We start from the raw sequence: 15188 nt of genomic DNA, 5'->3' as shown, positions 1-15188 counted from the left end.
TCCTTCCTAGACAGGAGCACCCACCCCTGTGGCTTTCTGGCAGGTGGGATAGAAGAATGGGTGAGCTCCAGCTTCACCGAGGAAGACACCCAACGCTGACCTCTTGCCAGCCTGTCAGTTCCTAGTACTGACTTAAGTTGCTTGAAAGTAACTTTTCCATACTCCAATGCCTTCGTCAGAGAAGACATTGCTAACAAAACCCTCTAAGTTTCTCAACAACCCAATGAATTAATACTGAGTCTGGAATCTGATTTGGTGGAAACCCTGGTTTGTTATGAATTGCCCACACTTTACCTGAACACTGATGTGAGTCTTTCCATGATCTATTCATTCTATTCAGTGTGACTGCTCATGTTTCATATCAACAGTATTTTACCATCCTCATTGAACTAGAAAAAATTTGGCTCCCGAGTTCCAATGTGAAGAAACTTACCAACAAGGGTTACAGGTTATTGTCCTACAATCCATTTCACAGGCGTCAATTAGAGCAGGGCAGCATCTACCCACTTGGTTTGTTTTGAATTACTGTGTCTGTGTGTGGAGGGAGTCAGGTTGTCTTGTTGGACCCTACAATCCATTTCACATACACCCACTAGCATACAGCCTGTCTGAGGAACTGTGTATTGTTGCTCACCATGGCTCACTATTAATCCAAAACTTACCCACCACCTTAGAATAATTTGAACAAACCCCATCTTCTCTAACTGTTAACAGCTAAGCTGTCAATTCTGGCTCTATAAACTTATTACTGAGTATTTATTTACATTTTTGTGACTAGCCTATTTTTGCTAAAACCTTTTGTGCAAAATTATTTAATTCAATCCTAACATGCAAAAACTATGAACAATTAACTCCGAATAACATAGCCAGATGTACCAGTTCTCAAGAGACACACCCAATATAAAAACAAAGCATTGAAGTTGGGTGTGGCAGTGCACACTTTTAATCCTAGCACTCTGAGGAAACTGAGAAAGGAGGAGCTCTATGAGTTCAAGGCCAGGCTGGTCTTCATAGTGAACTACAGACCAACCACTACAGAATGAGATCCCGTTTCAGAAACAACGCACGCACGCACGCACGCACGCACGCACGCACGCACGCACGCACGGAAGGAGTGCAAGAGGCAGCTTATGATGGTCCCTAACCAAGACAAACAATTAAATGCTTTATATACAGGATTCTCCCAATTAAGAGGTGGCTCAGCAGTTAAAAGCCATGTATTACTCTAGAAGAGGACCCAAGTTCCAGCACCCACATCGGGTGGCTCACACATCCTCCGGTACACCTGCACACACATGGTTCACACATACACACCCAGGCACACACATTTAAATAAATATTAAGACAAAATACTGAATCTGAGGAAGGAGGAGCTCCATAAGTTCAAGGCCAGCCTGGTCTTCATAGTGAACTCCAGACCAACCAAGACTACAGAATGAGATCCTATTTCAGAAACAACAACACACACACAGCATTATAGAACCGGCTAGAAGGGCATTATAGAACCCTTTGAGAGCCCCAAAAGGCCTCAGCTATTCAGTCACACTTTTCTCCTAGGAAGACAAGCTCCTGAAGAAGAGTTAACCATGTTCATAGATGATGCCAGAGAAAGAACTGAAACCTATGACTCAATGTCAACACCACTAAGTAACCAAGTCTATAGGACTGTGCATAGCAGGAAAACTGCCTCAAGTTGAAGTGCATTCTAGACCAGTCTGGGCTATAGAACAAGGCCCTATCTCAAACCCAAACCCAAAACTGTAACAATAAAAACAAACAAAAGACAGAACCAAAGATTGGCAGATTACCTAAAACACACAGCACTTCTGTAATGCCAAGACTTGGGGACTCAGAGGTAGGAGGATGACAGGTTGGAGATCAGCCTGGGCTTTGGCCCCACAGTGAGACCTGGTCTTTAGTATGTAATTTCTCTGATTTATCTTTAAACTCCAAGGAGTCAGCTAAAACACAAAGGACTGTGAAGTGAATGTCTACTGTGGACACCTGGGGGTTTAATGTCCAGGAGCTTCTGTTGGGGGCAATAGCACTACCAACTCCACTGTGCAGTGACAAAACTTTAGCCCCAGACTTTATTCTGTGTACAGGGCTCAGTGGAAAATCACAAGTTTCACAAAGGGCTCTACCATTTGTTGAACCACAGCAGTGAAGAATGGCAGTGGTGGCCCTGTTCACTCAAAGCAGAACTTCTTCAGCACCATGTCCTACCATTCCACTTCCTGCTCTTCTGCACCTTCACGGCTGTTATCAACAACGCCATCACTTTCTTCTCAATGACAGAAGTAGGAGGATCCTGGTGGCACATACCTGTAATCTCAGCACTCAGGAGGCTGAGGCAGGACGCTCACAAGTTCAAGGTCAGTAAAGGCTCCAAACCACCATCTCAAACCAACCAATCAACAGTAACATTTCCCATTCTAGAGAAAGGTTATGAATTCTTTCTTGTCACTAAAAGCTTGCAAAGGGCCTGCCACGGTGGTACACACCTGTAATCCCATCAGGAAGCTGAGGCAGGAGGATTTTCAGTTTAATGTCAGCCTCTGCTACACAGGGACACCCCCAAAACTCAAAAACAAAGCAAACACCACACCCCCAAAACCAGCAAAAAAGCCAGTAAAGCCTATGATTCAAGTGATACAGCTCATTTGGTGGGAAAAAAGCACAAATGTATGAAAGCTAACTGAAATGGAAGAAACTGCAATCCGTTTTAGTTAGTGCATAAACAGTATTTAGTGGCAGCCAGCGATGGATTTGGATGTGCTGGACACAAACTATGATCTCCGTATGTCCCCTAAAGCAGAACAACCGTTAAACAACAGCTGAGCAGTTAATTACTAAATTTAAGAAGCACCAAAGCTCCGATTTAATCTTCCTCCCCAGCTGGGATTAGTTCTTGCAGGCAGAAGTCCTTCACAACTTAATCCCTGAAGTGGGCACTGCACATCTCCTCTAAATCAGCCCCCAATCCTGTTTCTGGTGTTAGCCGTGTTCTTTAAGAGAGAGTGCTGTTCAATAGCCTGGCTTCTCTTCAGATCCTGTAAATCTGGCTTTTACTGACTGCTTCAGCGGGAAGGAACAAGGATGGCTTTTTAATCAATTTATTTTTTATTTTTCATTCTGCATCTGTGGTGGGTAAGCATTGCACATGAGTGCTTGTGCCCAAGGGAGAGGCCAATCACCAGGCCTCTGAAGCTAGAATCACAGACAGCAGCTAGGAACTGAACCCACACAGGTCCTCAGCAAGAACAATATCCGATCTTATCAGCTGAGCACCCTTTACAACTTACTGGAGTTAGCTCTCTCCTCCTACCACAGGGTCTCATCAGGCTTGGTGGAAGGTGCCTTTAACCTGCTGGGCCATCTTGCTGGCTCCTATTAGCCAATTTCTCTGAGGTCTTGTCTTGGCAAGGCTACTCATGTGGAAAAAAATAAGATACCAGTTTCAATGGAAGTACTGTACAAAGGGCCAGTCTGTTCCTTTGCAGTTTAAGTTGGTCAGGGTCTTTTTCTATCTGTAACTTTCCCAGGCTAACCCACCTTGCTAGTTAGTAGTGGGATGGCTACTAATCAGGGACATCCTCTCTCCTTCCACTCTATGATGAGAGTTGAAGAACCTGGAAATCTTGGGGTCCTCACTGTAGATCCTTGGTTTGACCCCAGCATTAAAACCTAAGCTGAGCAGACTAGAGCACAGTGTACTCACAACCTACCCATTCACCTTTCACAGTCTGAAACTAGTTAATAGAGCTAGGTATAGGTTATTCTGAAAACCTTCTAAAACTTGTTCACTGTTTAACAAGATTGCTACAATTGTGCCTAAATAAACAGGGGAAAGAAACAACATTTTCTCAAAAGGTAATGTAGACATGCCAAATAAGTATATAAATTTATGTGATCAAAGGTCATGGACTGCAAAGAAACTACATCTAACCCAGTTCCGTATTAGTAAGGATTCGGAAATGAAGCCATAGAACTTAAGATTTCTTACAGTATCTTGTGCTGGTCACTTTAAAAATACTGGCTTATAGTTACACAAATCTCCAAGTAAATGGCTCATTCCATTACGCATGTCTTTCAAATGTTCCTTAGTTTCACAGAAAGATGTTCCCCTCAGTACTAAGAGGCTATCAAGTATCAAGGGCCCAGTGCCCAGAAAAGCTTTCCAAAATCCTCATTTTTACTTAAGAGCTATTTATAACCATCCAGAGATTCTGTTACAAGTTTCCTTAAGACAACAAGCAGGCTTGCTGCTTTAGACAGTATGTTAGGGGGCTGGAGTAATGGCTCCGCAGTTAAGAGCACTGCTCCCCTTCCAGATGAGTTGGGTTCAATTCCCAGCACTCAGATGGCAACTTACAACTGGTTTGAAACTTCAGTCCCAGAGGATCCGATGCCCTCTTCTGGCCTCCATGGGCACTGCACTCATGTGGTGAACAGACATTCAGACACTCATACATATAAAACAAAATTTTTTTTTGGGGGGGGGGTTCGAGACAGGGTTTCTCTGTGGTTTTGGAGGCTGTCCTAGAACTCAATCTGTAGAACAGGCTGGCCTCGTACTCACAGAGATCCACCTAACTCTGCCTCTCGAGTGCTGGGATTAAAGGCGTGTGCCATCACCACCTGGCTATAAAGTAAAATCTTAAAAAAAAAAAAATCTTAATACTCTGAATTTGAGTATTTATAACATCTTTTCTTTTCTTTTCTTTTTTCAAGACAGGTTTTTTTCTCTGTGTAACAGCCCTAGCTGCCCTGGAGCTCACTCTATAGACCAGGCTAGCCTAGAACTCAAGAGATCCACCTGACCGCTGGGATTAAAGGCATGTGTCACCAATGCCCAGGTTATAGGTATTCTTTCTAGCCAAACTTTTCCTTTAAAAAGTGAGTGGGTGGTTCAGGGAATAGAAGAGATGGCTTAGCAGTTAAAAACACTTATTGTTCCTTGAAGGACCCAGGTTCAATTCCCAACACCCAGGTGGTGGCTTACAACCAATCTGCTACAACTGCAGTTACAGAAGATTCAATCCCCTCTCCTGACCTCTGAGGGCATCGAACACACAAACATGCAAGCAAAACACCCACAAAATAAAACTAAATCTAAAAACAAGGGACTGGTTTGGCTCACAAGACCTGAGACTTTTCTTACAGAAAATCACTATTCTTCAGTGGGAAGTCGTATGTTTCAAACATTCTCCTATTTGTCATATTAAAAAGACCTGTACACAGGGAGAGACTTAATTCACTTCTAAAACTTCAAGAACATTTATTTGGAACTTTTCTTTCTTTTAAACAGAGTCAGGGCAGTGAAGAATACACCAGAGCTTTAAACTGATTCCCTCCAAGGTGTCACAAGCCGTGCCTGCACCACAGAAACAAATGTCAATATAGTAGAAAGGGCAAAGGATGTCCTTGCATTATTAATATAACAAACAGCTTTGTTCTTGCAGACTCCCCAAACACATCTACAGGATCTGCAGACTCCCTTGGATCATACTCTGAAATAAACCACCGAGCAAAAAACGATATTTAAAGCTCAAGTATGGAGATGCACATGTCATCTCAGTCCTTCTTAAGTAGAAGCAGGAGGATGGCAGGTTTGAAGCCAGAGTGGGCAATAGAGTTAAGACCTTCACTCAAAAACAAAACGGCTCCAACTCACAGCCGCTGTTGGTCCGTCCTTCCTTCCTTCCTTCCTGAGAATCTTCGATAATGCTAGAGAAGAGATGCTCTAAAGAACTACAGGAGTATGTCCTACGATTTGTAAAGCATTTATAAATGAGACTTGACTTAACCCTCAAGTCCGGCACCTACATGTCATCTTGCTAAGGGAAAGCCTGAGAGGAAAGGCCATGGTCCCCCAGAGCAGCAGAGAGATTAGATACTCCATGGTGTTCTTCTTACCCTCTGTATTGGAAATATTTTAACCAAAAATTGTAACGCTGAACATTTGAAAACTCAGCCAATCTTAACAATACAAATGTGGAATATCTCCAAACCAGAGAAACTCTAAGAGCAGTGAAAACTAATGATAGGTACACATATCCTTTGCCCTGATCACCTTTTTAACCTGTAAAAAATTTAAGGTTTCAGAGATGCCAGAGTTTATTACTGAGAAAAATCACAGACGTTGTATCTGTAATTAATGCATTAATATACTAGCACCCCATGTCCACTGTTACTTAAAAACACAGGGTGATGAATTGTGTGGAATATACAGACTATTTGCTGTCTAAAATTACTAAGTGAATAAAAGCAGTTCGTACTTATAACGTTATCTTTTGTACTGAAACCTTTCGTTTCATTGACTTAGAACTTAAGAAAATTCCTTAATTTACAAAAAAGTGATTCTGAAGGGCTGGGGCTGTAGCTCTGTAGTACTTTGTCCAACACGTGCAAAGCCCTAGGTTCGAGTCCTCCACATTCAAATGATGATGATGACTATGAAATATATATTCTAATGTGAGCATAAACTTCAGAAGACAAGCAATTAGAGCCCAACTGTAGCTAATACTTCCCATGTCCGTCTGCCCCAAGTCTATGAGTGGACAGAACATTGCTTTCTTCTTTTTTTCTATCACACAGGCAAAGAGGAAAACCACAGGAAGTAGAGATAGCCCACCAGTGAGGCAATCAATTCCCTTTTTTATTTCCAAAACAGTTATGGTTTAAGTAAAAGAAAACAGGCAGAGACACAGTCTCACATAGCCAGGGTGGCCTGGAACTTGCTGTGCAGCATAGGCTGACAGAAGGATTGCCCTCCCCGTGCCCTCTCAAATGCTAGGATTTACAGGTACAGATCACCACACACAGCCAGGGGAAAAAATCTTATATATAGTTAGATCTTGTACTTCAAACCTCTGTGATGCTTGTAACAGGTGCCGTCTTTCTCTAACAACTCCAATTGGCTAGCTATCTGCAATCCCCAACCCCTGCAACAGTTTATCCTCAAGTCCCAACCTAGTTTAGATGGAATAGTCTCACTGCTATAAAGTAGCACAACTATAAAGATATGAAACAGTAGCTAACACCCAGAAGCCTTAGGAACCAGTTCAATATGTTAAAAACTCAAACCCAGTCTGTAGTCAGAGAATGATACTGGTAACCTAGAAATGAGTGTTTCTACTATTTAAGCACCTCGAATGCAACCAATTTTAAGCACACTGATATTCCAGAACAGTATCCCTTTGTATAATAAAAACAAGATGGAAATTTTGTAATTCCTGTTCCAAATATTGTTAGAGAATTTAAATGTAATTTTAAAGCCTTATACCCCTAAATTTTCATTTTTTTTTCCTTGTAAGTTTTAGGGCTCTCTGGAAATTCAATCTACTGCTGAGTACCCTCAATTTGAACATTAGGAGTAAGCACAGCAGCGCTTATGAAGTGTGGGAAATAAGTAAAATTCTTTTTCTTCGAGAATTTTATGTGCTATTTTAAGGTGGCAAAAAATTCCTGATTAACTTTTTACATAATAGAAACTCTATTGCTAAAGGGATTGATCTCAGAATCCAGTCAAGCAGGTTCAAACATAGGACAACAGATTATAAAGCAAGTCAAACTTTTACTATAAATGGGTAAGTTCTTTCTACTCTCTTTTTCTTATTTATGTGCACCTGCTGTGGGCATCTGAGGAGGCCAGAAGGGAGGCTGTTAGAGCCCCTGGAGCTAGACTTAAATAAAGGTGGTTGTGAGGCAGCTGATACAGGTGCTTGGGAATTGAGTTCAGGTGTTTTGTAAAAGCAGCAAGCAGGAGCCATCTCTTAACAGGAGCCATCTCCAGCCCTTCACTCTAGTCTTTGTACTTACTACTTCCATTGTATCCTTGAGATTTCTAAAGAACTAATCTCAAGACTTCAGTCCTCAACTGGTTATCAGGACCTTCTAACACTACTGCAGAACATCTACAAGTACTGAAAAGATTAGCTGCTGAGCAGAAATTTTGTCTAGTATTACAATGCATCAAGCCATTACTTAAGACATTGTTCTTGTTCAAAAGAAGTACAGTTTGAAAAGACAACAGTACAAACTTCATCTATGTGACTACAGGGTCCACAAAAATGAGAAAAAAGGAAAACAAATATAGAAACATAACACACACACCCTTCACATATGAACTAAATCAAACCAAAAAACACAAAGCGTATTTAGTTACAACTTTAAAGAGCCTCAGACAATTGAAGAGTAGTTGTTTTTCAATGAGGGATTGGACCCAGCAACTTGTACAAGAGAGTCAAATACTCATCATTGAGCCATATCCCCAGCCAGAAAGATGAATTTTTATGAACTCTATAGAGTGATGACAAGACATAATAGCCTTTGACTATTTAGAGTATAAACAGTAAACTAACCTAGTAGTAGTTCAAATCTGAACACCATAGATCAACATCTACCCCTTAAAATCTATTTCCTGGGTATGATCTTAAATGAATAAGATCTTCTTGACATTCAATAATAAAATGCCAAATGTAAACTATACCTTGGGGGAGAGAGGAGGTAAAATCAGCTAAGTTCTCTAAGTGCTCATTCACAGGTTAATTTCATTCAGTAAGTATTTATCAAGTACCTAAACAAAAAGCAAAGAAAGCAGAACATGGGCTGTCTATCCCAATCAGAGGCTTTACACTTTAAAACAGTATGTAGTCAGTTACATGCTATCAATTTGTACATAGGCATTCAGTCTTTAAAAGATCTTCATAAACATAGTTCAAGTTATTTATGTATTTACTTAGAGACAGCATTTCATTAGTTCAGGCTAGCCCGAAATCTTCCTGCCTCGATCTCTTAACTGCTGGGATTACAGTTGCAAAATACCATGCCCAGCATCACTTAAAAAAAAAAAAAAAAAAAAAAAAGATTTTGATTTTGTATTTCAACTTGATAGCCTCTACAGGATCTCTGGTGGGAAGACTCACTTTCTCTGTATAGTTCGAAGAAAATACTGGAATCATTATAAAATAACCAATGATAAAATGATCAATTTGTAAAGTGAGTGAGCCCAAAGAAAATGTGTAATTCTTTTTAAAAAGTTACAGTTTTCTTTAGTTTCTCTGAATTTTCCATTCATCTCTACACTTAAGTCCCAAATATCACTAGTGCCCAGGTGAAGTACTAGTAACTAAGAATACAACAGAATTCCAACCCTCCTGTTTTCATTTAACTGCACTTAACTTCCATCAAGGATCTGTGGATCAGCAACATACTAGCCATCAGAGGCATACAAAAGAAATAGATCTTGGCCTTGGACCATACAATTTAGTAGACTAGATAAAAATACACAACTGTAACACAAGTCAGGAAGTGATACAAGCCACTGAAAGGAAGAGAGATAAGTTAGGCAGAAAAAGGGGAAAGAACTTGGCCATCATTTCCGTGCTCCAGACCACACACTAAAAAATTAGCCGGCTTAGCATTGGGCCCTTCAGCTGTTGTTCTGATACCAGGCACATTAAAACCCAAATAGCTATCTATATGTCCTTCAGCCATTTACTTTGTGGCTTCCACAGATAAGGTTATTAAACTACTGTGAATGTCAACAAGAAAGTACAAGGGCCTATAATGTACCACAGAGATTAAAAGTATGGATAAGCTCAGACAAGTCAGTCATTAGGGATTCTGTGTCTTTAGAATGATTTCCTCCCCAGAGTATTAACTTCCTCTAGCCAAAATCCGGGGATGACACTACCGAAATGATTATTCCACATTGTTTAGCTAACTAAGACACTCTGTCTTGGAGAGAATAATAGGACTGATATCTTTTGCAAGAAGTAATTCACCATTGAAATGTCACATTTCTTCCTGTGGATTGTCTCTTCGGGATAGATCACTGCCTTACAAGTCAGAGGACTCAGGTAACTGGTTATCTTATTTATTCTAGGCCTCACTTTTCTCCTCCATAAAATGACAGGGTGGGACCAGATGATTTAAATAGCCTTTCGGGCCCTTTAAAAGTCCCATGACTCTATTAGGACTTAATACATAGAATCCAAGTTAGCTTTAAATAAAAAGAATTTCTCCGTTCAAATAAATTTACTTCTTGTTAAGATAAGTTCCTTTTAGGCAAGTCTCAACAACGTTCTAATTATACAAAAGAAAACTGAAAAAAAAAAAAAAAAGAATTTACAAGTTAGAAACACTCGGTATATGTTAATACCCACTGCCAGCAAAGCAAACATTCAACGAGGCTCAATTAATTTTAAAATATTAAAAGTTCAGCCTTCACTGTAATGTCAACTTTCAACTCAGTAAAAATGTGATTTTTCCTATTACTGTAATAAAGAAGTGCTTGTATTCACACCAGTCAGGAGTCGCGGGGCCAAAATATCTTTCTAAAGTACTGGAGGGGTGGGAGGGGGCAAGCGAAAGGAAAGCAAGCCCATCCGCTCAAACTCTGAAGGGAAGATCTTTCTCCTGAAAGGCATCTTCCCCCTCCACCCCAAGGAAAATCCGGAGGGCCCAGTTCCCTGGGAGCAGTTTCAAAGAGAATTCATGGCGCTGGTAAGTCAGTTTCAGAATCAGACATATCGAGATGGCGAAATAAGGAGAAGAGGGCAAACTTCCTGGATTTTTCTCTCTGCAAGAGAAAAAGGAGATTTCCTCTTGCTGACGAAGGGAAAGGCCCCTTTAACATTTTTTTTCCTCTCTCTCTCGCTGCACGGTGGCGGCTGCCAGACTAGGTGGGGCTCGCTCCGTTGCCTTCCTCCTGCCACTTCCCGCAACAAATGAAGCAAGCCAGCCCGGATCCGGGCAAACTTTTTCGCTGTCAGGCTCGAGCCCGCGGGGCGCCGGGGAGTGGTCCACCCCCCCCTCAAGCTACTCCGCCCGGCCGGAGCTGGGAAGAACCCCGGGTGTCCGCAAAGGACAACTTTCTGGTTTCCGCTCTAACTTCCACCCACCCCGCGGCGGGGAGAGCGGGGAGCGGGGCGCGGCGGGGGAAGGCTGCGGAGCGGCCGCGGGCGGCGGGTGGGGGTTCCTCGGGCGCTCACTTCCTCCGCCATATTTCAGACATTTGACCCCTTCCGCAAAGCGCGCTGCTCCCCGCCGCGGCTGAGCTTCCTCCCCGGCCGCTCCGAGGCAGCTCGTCCGGGGAACCGAGGGGACGCCGGGCGTCCCCCGCGGCCACCTGCCGCGCGCCCGGGCCACCATCGCCACCGCGGGAGCTCCCCCCAGCTCTCTACGGCTGCCCCGCCCGGCCCGGCGCCGCACCCCACCGCTCCCCTCCAGCCGGCGCTCGCTCGCTCGCTCACTCGCCCGGCCCCCTCCCCCGCCTCCAGCCTCGCAGCCACGCACGCACTCCGCCAACCTCTCGCGCTGTCACGGGTCCCGCCGTCGCCGTCGCTCGCGTTCCCTTCGGCTCGCTGCTCCCGGCGCCACGGCGGTCTTTGCCGCCGCCGCCCGCCCGCCGCGCCGCCGCCGCCGCCGCCGCCGCTCAGGCTGCTTTCCACGCCTGACTCTGGGCGAGGTTTGGCGGTGTCGCCTTGACGTCAGGCGTTCAGCCTCGTTCTAGCTTCCGCCCGCGGGCGGGGCGCGCAGGAGCACAGCCCGGGAAGGGGCGGGGAAGGGGCGGGGCCTTGGCTGAGGGGGCGGGCCCTCAGCGGGCTGGTCCTCGCCTTGGGCCTCGCCCGGCCTCTTGCCGGCTGGCTCTACCCTTGGTCCCCCTTCCCTCCCTGCCTGCGCCCCCCGGGTGCTCCGATCAGCTTCGCCTCCGCCTGCTGGCTGTCCGACGGAATCTGGAGTCAGCCTCAACAGAGAGCATCCCTCTCGACCCCAGCGGATAACGGGGAGCTCAGGGCTTAGAAACCCTCTGAAGCTTTCTCCGGGCTTCCGAGTGCACACTGGAATTCTGTCGCCAACGCCCCCAGACCGTCATCGGTGTTTGCGTGGTCCTTTGTGCTGGGGAAAGTAGCTGGGGAAGTAACCGAGAGAAAGCCGCAGTCCCCACTCCCAGAGCGCAGTGAAAGAGCCGGGCCAGAGCAGCTTTTTCATTTTTCAATTGGCCTTTCTTTGGATTTGACAAGTATTTGAGCCCAGGGCGAGCTGTCCAAATTGCCCTACCAGATGCAGTTCACAAATGGATGATTCCCAGGCATGCTTAGACCCTGTGCCTAAATTAACACTGTTTATAGGATTAAAGTAAGTGGTTCATTGAAGTGCACGCCTGGGGCGCCTTCGTGACTTTATAGATTACTCATAGGTGTAAGTCTGTGATGTGATTCCGGAAAGAGCACAAGAACTTACGTACACTTAGATCATTAGAATATTGTCACACCACCACCTCTAATATGAGAACAGCCCCATCAGAGCATTGTTTTGAAGAGTTTGTTTCTTGTTCTTTGTTCTTGAAACAGGGTCTCACCTCATCATATAGTTCTGGCTGGCCCTGAACTTGCTATGCAGACCAGATTGCCTTTGAACTCAAGGAGATAAGCCTGCCTCTACCTCTGGAGTGCTGGGATTAAAGGCGTGAACCACTAAGGCCAACTATTGAAAAGGTTTTGGTGGGAAAAAAAGACTTAAGAGAGGAAAGCTCGGAGGAATATAAGCAATTTAGCTGGGTGCTGCACAAATTAGTCTGGAAGTTTATGAACTCTGGAAGAGAAATGAAGAGTGTCATTTCACTCTTTTTAAAGAAGTAACAACTAAGGTAACCTGGGTTAAGTGAGTGGATAGGAATGAATGGTAGCTGAGCCTCAGGACACAGGTCTGTAAGAGATGACCTTTTCTGCAGGTTGAGCAGGAGGTGGCTCATCGCAAATCCTAGGCTGGCCGCGGCCACAGACTAAATTAAAGCTAACCTAGACAGTTTTGTGAGCTTCTCAAAATAAAATAATAAAAAAAGGTAGGGATATAGCTCAATGGCCCAGTTCTTTTTTAACAAGTGTTCGAGTGTGGTAGTCACCCCTTTAGTATAATGAAAAGGAGAAAGCATTATAATCAACACTCATGTGTGTGCTTGTGCACTTGAGTGTGGGTACAGAGAAACCAGAGGTCAACATAAGCTTTGCTTCCCACTTTATTTTTATTTATTTATTTATTTATTTATTTTGAAACAGGGTTTTTCAGTGAACCTCACCAATTAGACTTGAGTGACTGGCCAAGAAGCTCCAAGGATTTCCTGTCCCCTTCCTCCCAATGCTGGGATTACAGGCATGAGCAACACTTGGGTTCTTCTGTGACTTCTGGGGACGGACCTGAGGTTCTCATGCCTGTGTGATAAGCACTTTACCCACTGAGCCATCCTTCAACCCCCAAGACAGTTTTTGGTAGCAGTGTTTTCTAGATGTTTTACAGTTTATATTACTTAAGTAAACATGACCTATTTCAATAATTTTTTGCTTATTTGTTTTTGTTTTTTCGACAGGTCTCTTTCCTGGAACTCACTCTGTAGACCAGGCTAACCTGGAACTCGCAAGAGATCCTCCTGCCTCTGCCTTTCGAGTGCTGGGACAAAAGGCGTGCGCCACCAACGTCCTGCCATAACATTTTTTAAATGGAAGTTTCAAAGGCAAATGTCAGAGCAGTCTATTGGAATTGTTATCAATTATGAATGAATAAACTGCAAATTCGATTTTACCATCTTATCAATTATTGAATGAAAATTTGACACGTCTGAAAGCCTGAAATTTTGAGCAAGAGTACTGAATAAACTGGTTTATTTTTTTCTTCCTTGTTTTTAAACTCTTTGACATTTGGGCAATTGCTTTTTTCCTCTTTATTCAGAAAGAGGGTGGAGCCAGAGTTTGTAGAACTGCTTGTTTTAAGTTGAAGTACTTTCATCATCTCATTAGGCTGATAACCAATGCAACTTGTATTAAATTGTGATTAGTATATAGAGAACAGCAACACTCTATCTTGTAGCCCTGGATTCACTTTTGAATTTGAACCCCTTGTCCTATTTTCCTGACAGACCAGGATGTCTTCCTGGCAATTTCACTCTAACTTGTCTGCAAAACAAACTCATTACCATTGTCACCAAACCAGTTTTATCTCCTTTTCCTTTGCTAATTGTGTCACTATCTTTTAAATTATCCAGTCTTCAAGCCCTTCACCCTTCTTTGCCTTCCCTTGAATCAACTGGTGCATCTATTAGCAGCAGTTGGACAAGGTCTTCCAGGCTCCTCTGGTCCATGTCAACTAAGACCACCATCGGGTATGTTTACACAACTTGGCTCCTGGAGGCTTGCAGCCTATTAGCTTCCAGCCGCCTACTGTGACCCATTTTACACATTGTTGCTAGATAAATTATCTTAAAGCAAACTCAGTAAGTCACTCCCTTCTTGAAGAAGCCTTCAATTACTTTCTGCAAGAAAACAAAACAAAACAAAACAAAAAACCCCAAAGTTATGTCATACTTTCCCTTTTCTCTTAAAACTGACTTGGTCAGAATGGACTTCTCCACCCCTTTGTTGGGTCTAGGTGATTTCCTGTGTTTGGAATGCCCCTGCCCATCCCATCTCGTTACTCAAGGCCCATCTATTTTCTCTAAGAAATAGTGGGTTTTCCCCTGGGATGTCAACCTCAATGTGTTTCTTTCTCTTTTGAGTCCCACAATGCAGTATTGCTTTTCTTTTGTCAGCTGTGGCTTTCCCTCTGAACAGGGGTTTGCAAACTTTTTTCTGACAAGGGTCAGGTAGTAACTATTTAAGTGTTTGAAACAGAGGGTCTGTGTTGCAGCTGCTGAAGTGAGCGGCTTATTCAATTCTGCAACAATAACACAAAAGCGGCCATAAGCAATACAAAGAGGGCCAGCAAGATGACTCACTACTTATTAAGAAGTACTTGTGGCCAAACGTGATAACCTAGGCCCCACATGGTGGAAGGAGAGAACTGACTACCACAATTTACCCTTCATCTCCACACTTACTGCACACACACACACACACACACACACACACACACACAATAAGTTAATGTAAAAAATTACAAAGAATTCATGTAATTGTAGTTCAATAAAACTTTACCCATGGGTGGGTGCTGGAGAGATAGATGGCTCAATCTTTAAAAGAGCTTTTTGCTCTTGTAGTGGACCCAGGTTCAATTCCCAGCACCCACATGGTGGCTCACAACTCCAGTTCCAGATCAGAAGCCTCTTCTCACTTCCATGGACATCAGGCAAGAATACATACATTCAGGCAAACCATTCATACACATAAGCTAAAATAAAACAAAACAAA

The 15188-nt window shown here is 43.5% G+C and overlaps 1 protein-coding gene across 2 annotated transcripts in view; it reads right to left on the bottom strand.

Annotated features, from left to right (window-relative positions):
• The window catches only part of Rap1b (RAP1B, member of RAS oncogene family), a 32150-nt gene extending 20690 nt beyond the window's left edge, over positions 1-11460 (bottom strand). Inside the window, exon 1 of one of the 2 annotated variants that reach the window (XM_027392333.2) lies at positions 11318-11460. The gene's annotated coding sequence lies outside the window, so the exon portion shown is untranslated. Of the gene's footprint in view, positions 1-11308 lie in introns of both variants that reach the window. The other variant, XM_035450555.1, reaches the window with a different exon arrangement.
• Between the last annotated feature and the right edge of the window lie 3728 nt (positions 11461-15188).

Source organism: Cricetulus griseus (genome assembly GCF_003668045.3).
Source record: "Cricetulus griseus strain 17A/GY chromosome 1 unlocalized genomic scaffold, alternate assembly CriGri-PICRH-1.0 chr1_0, whole genome shotgun sequence".
NCBI classification, from domain to species: Eukaryota; Metazoa; Chordata; class Mammalia; order Rodentia; family Cricetidae; genus Cricetulus; species Cricetulus griseus.
Note: the sequence above shows the minus strand (reverse complement) of the source record. Positions and strands in the feature narration are given on the sequence as shown.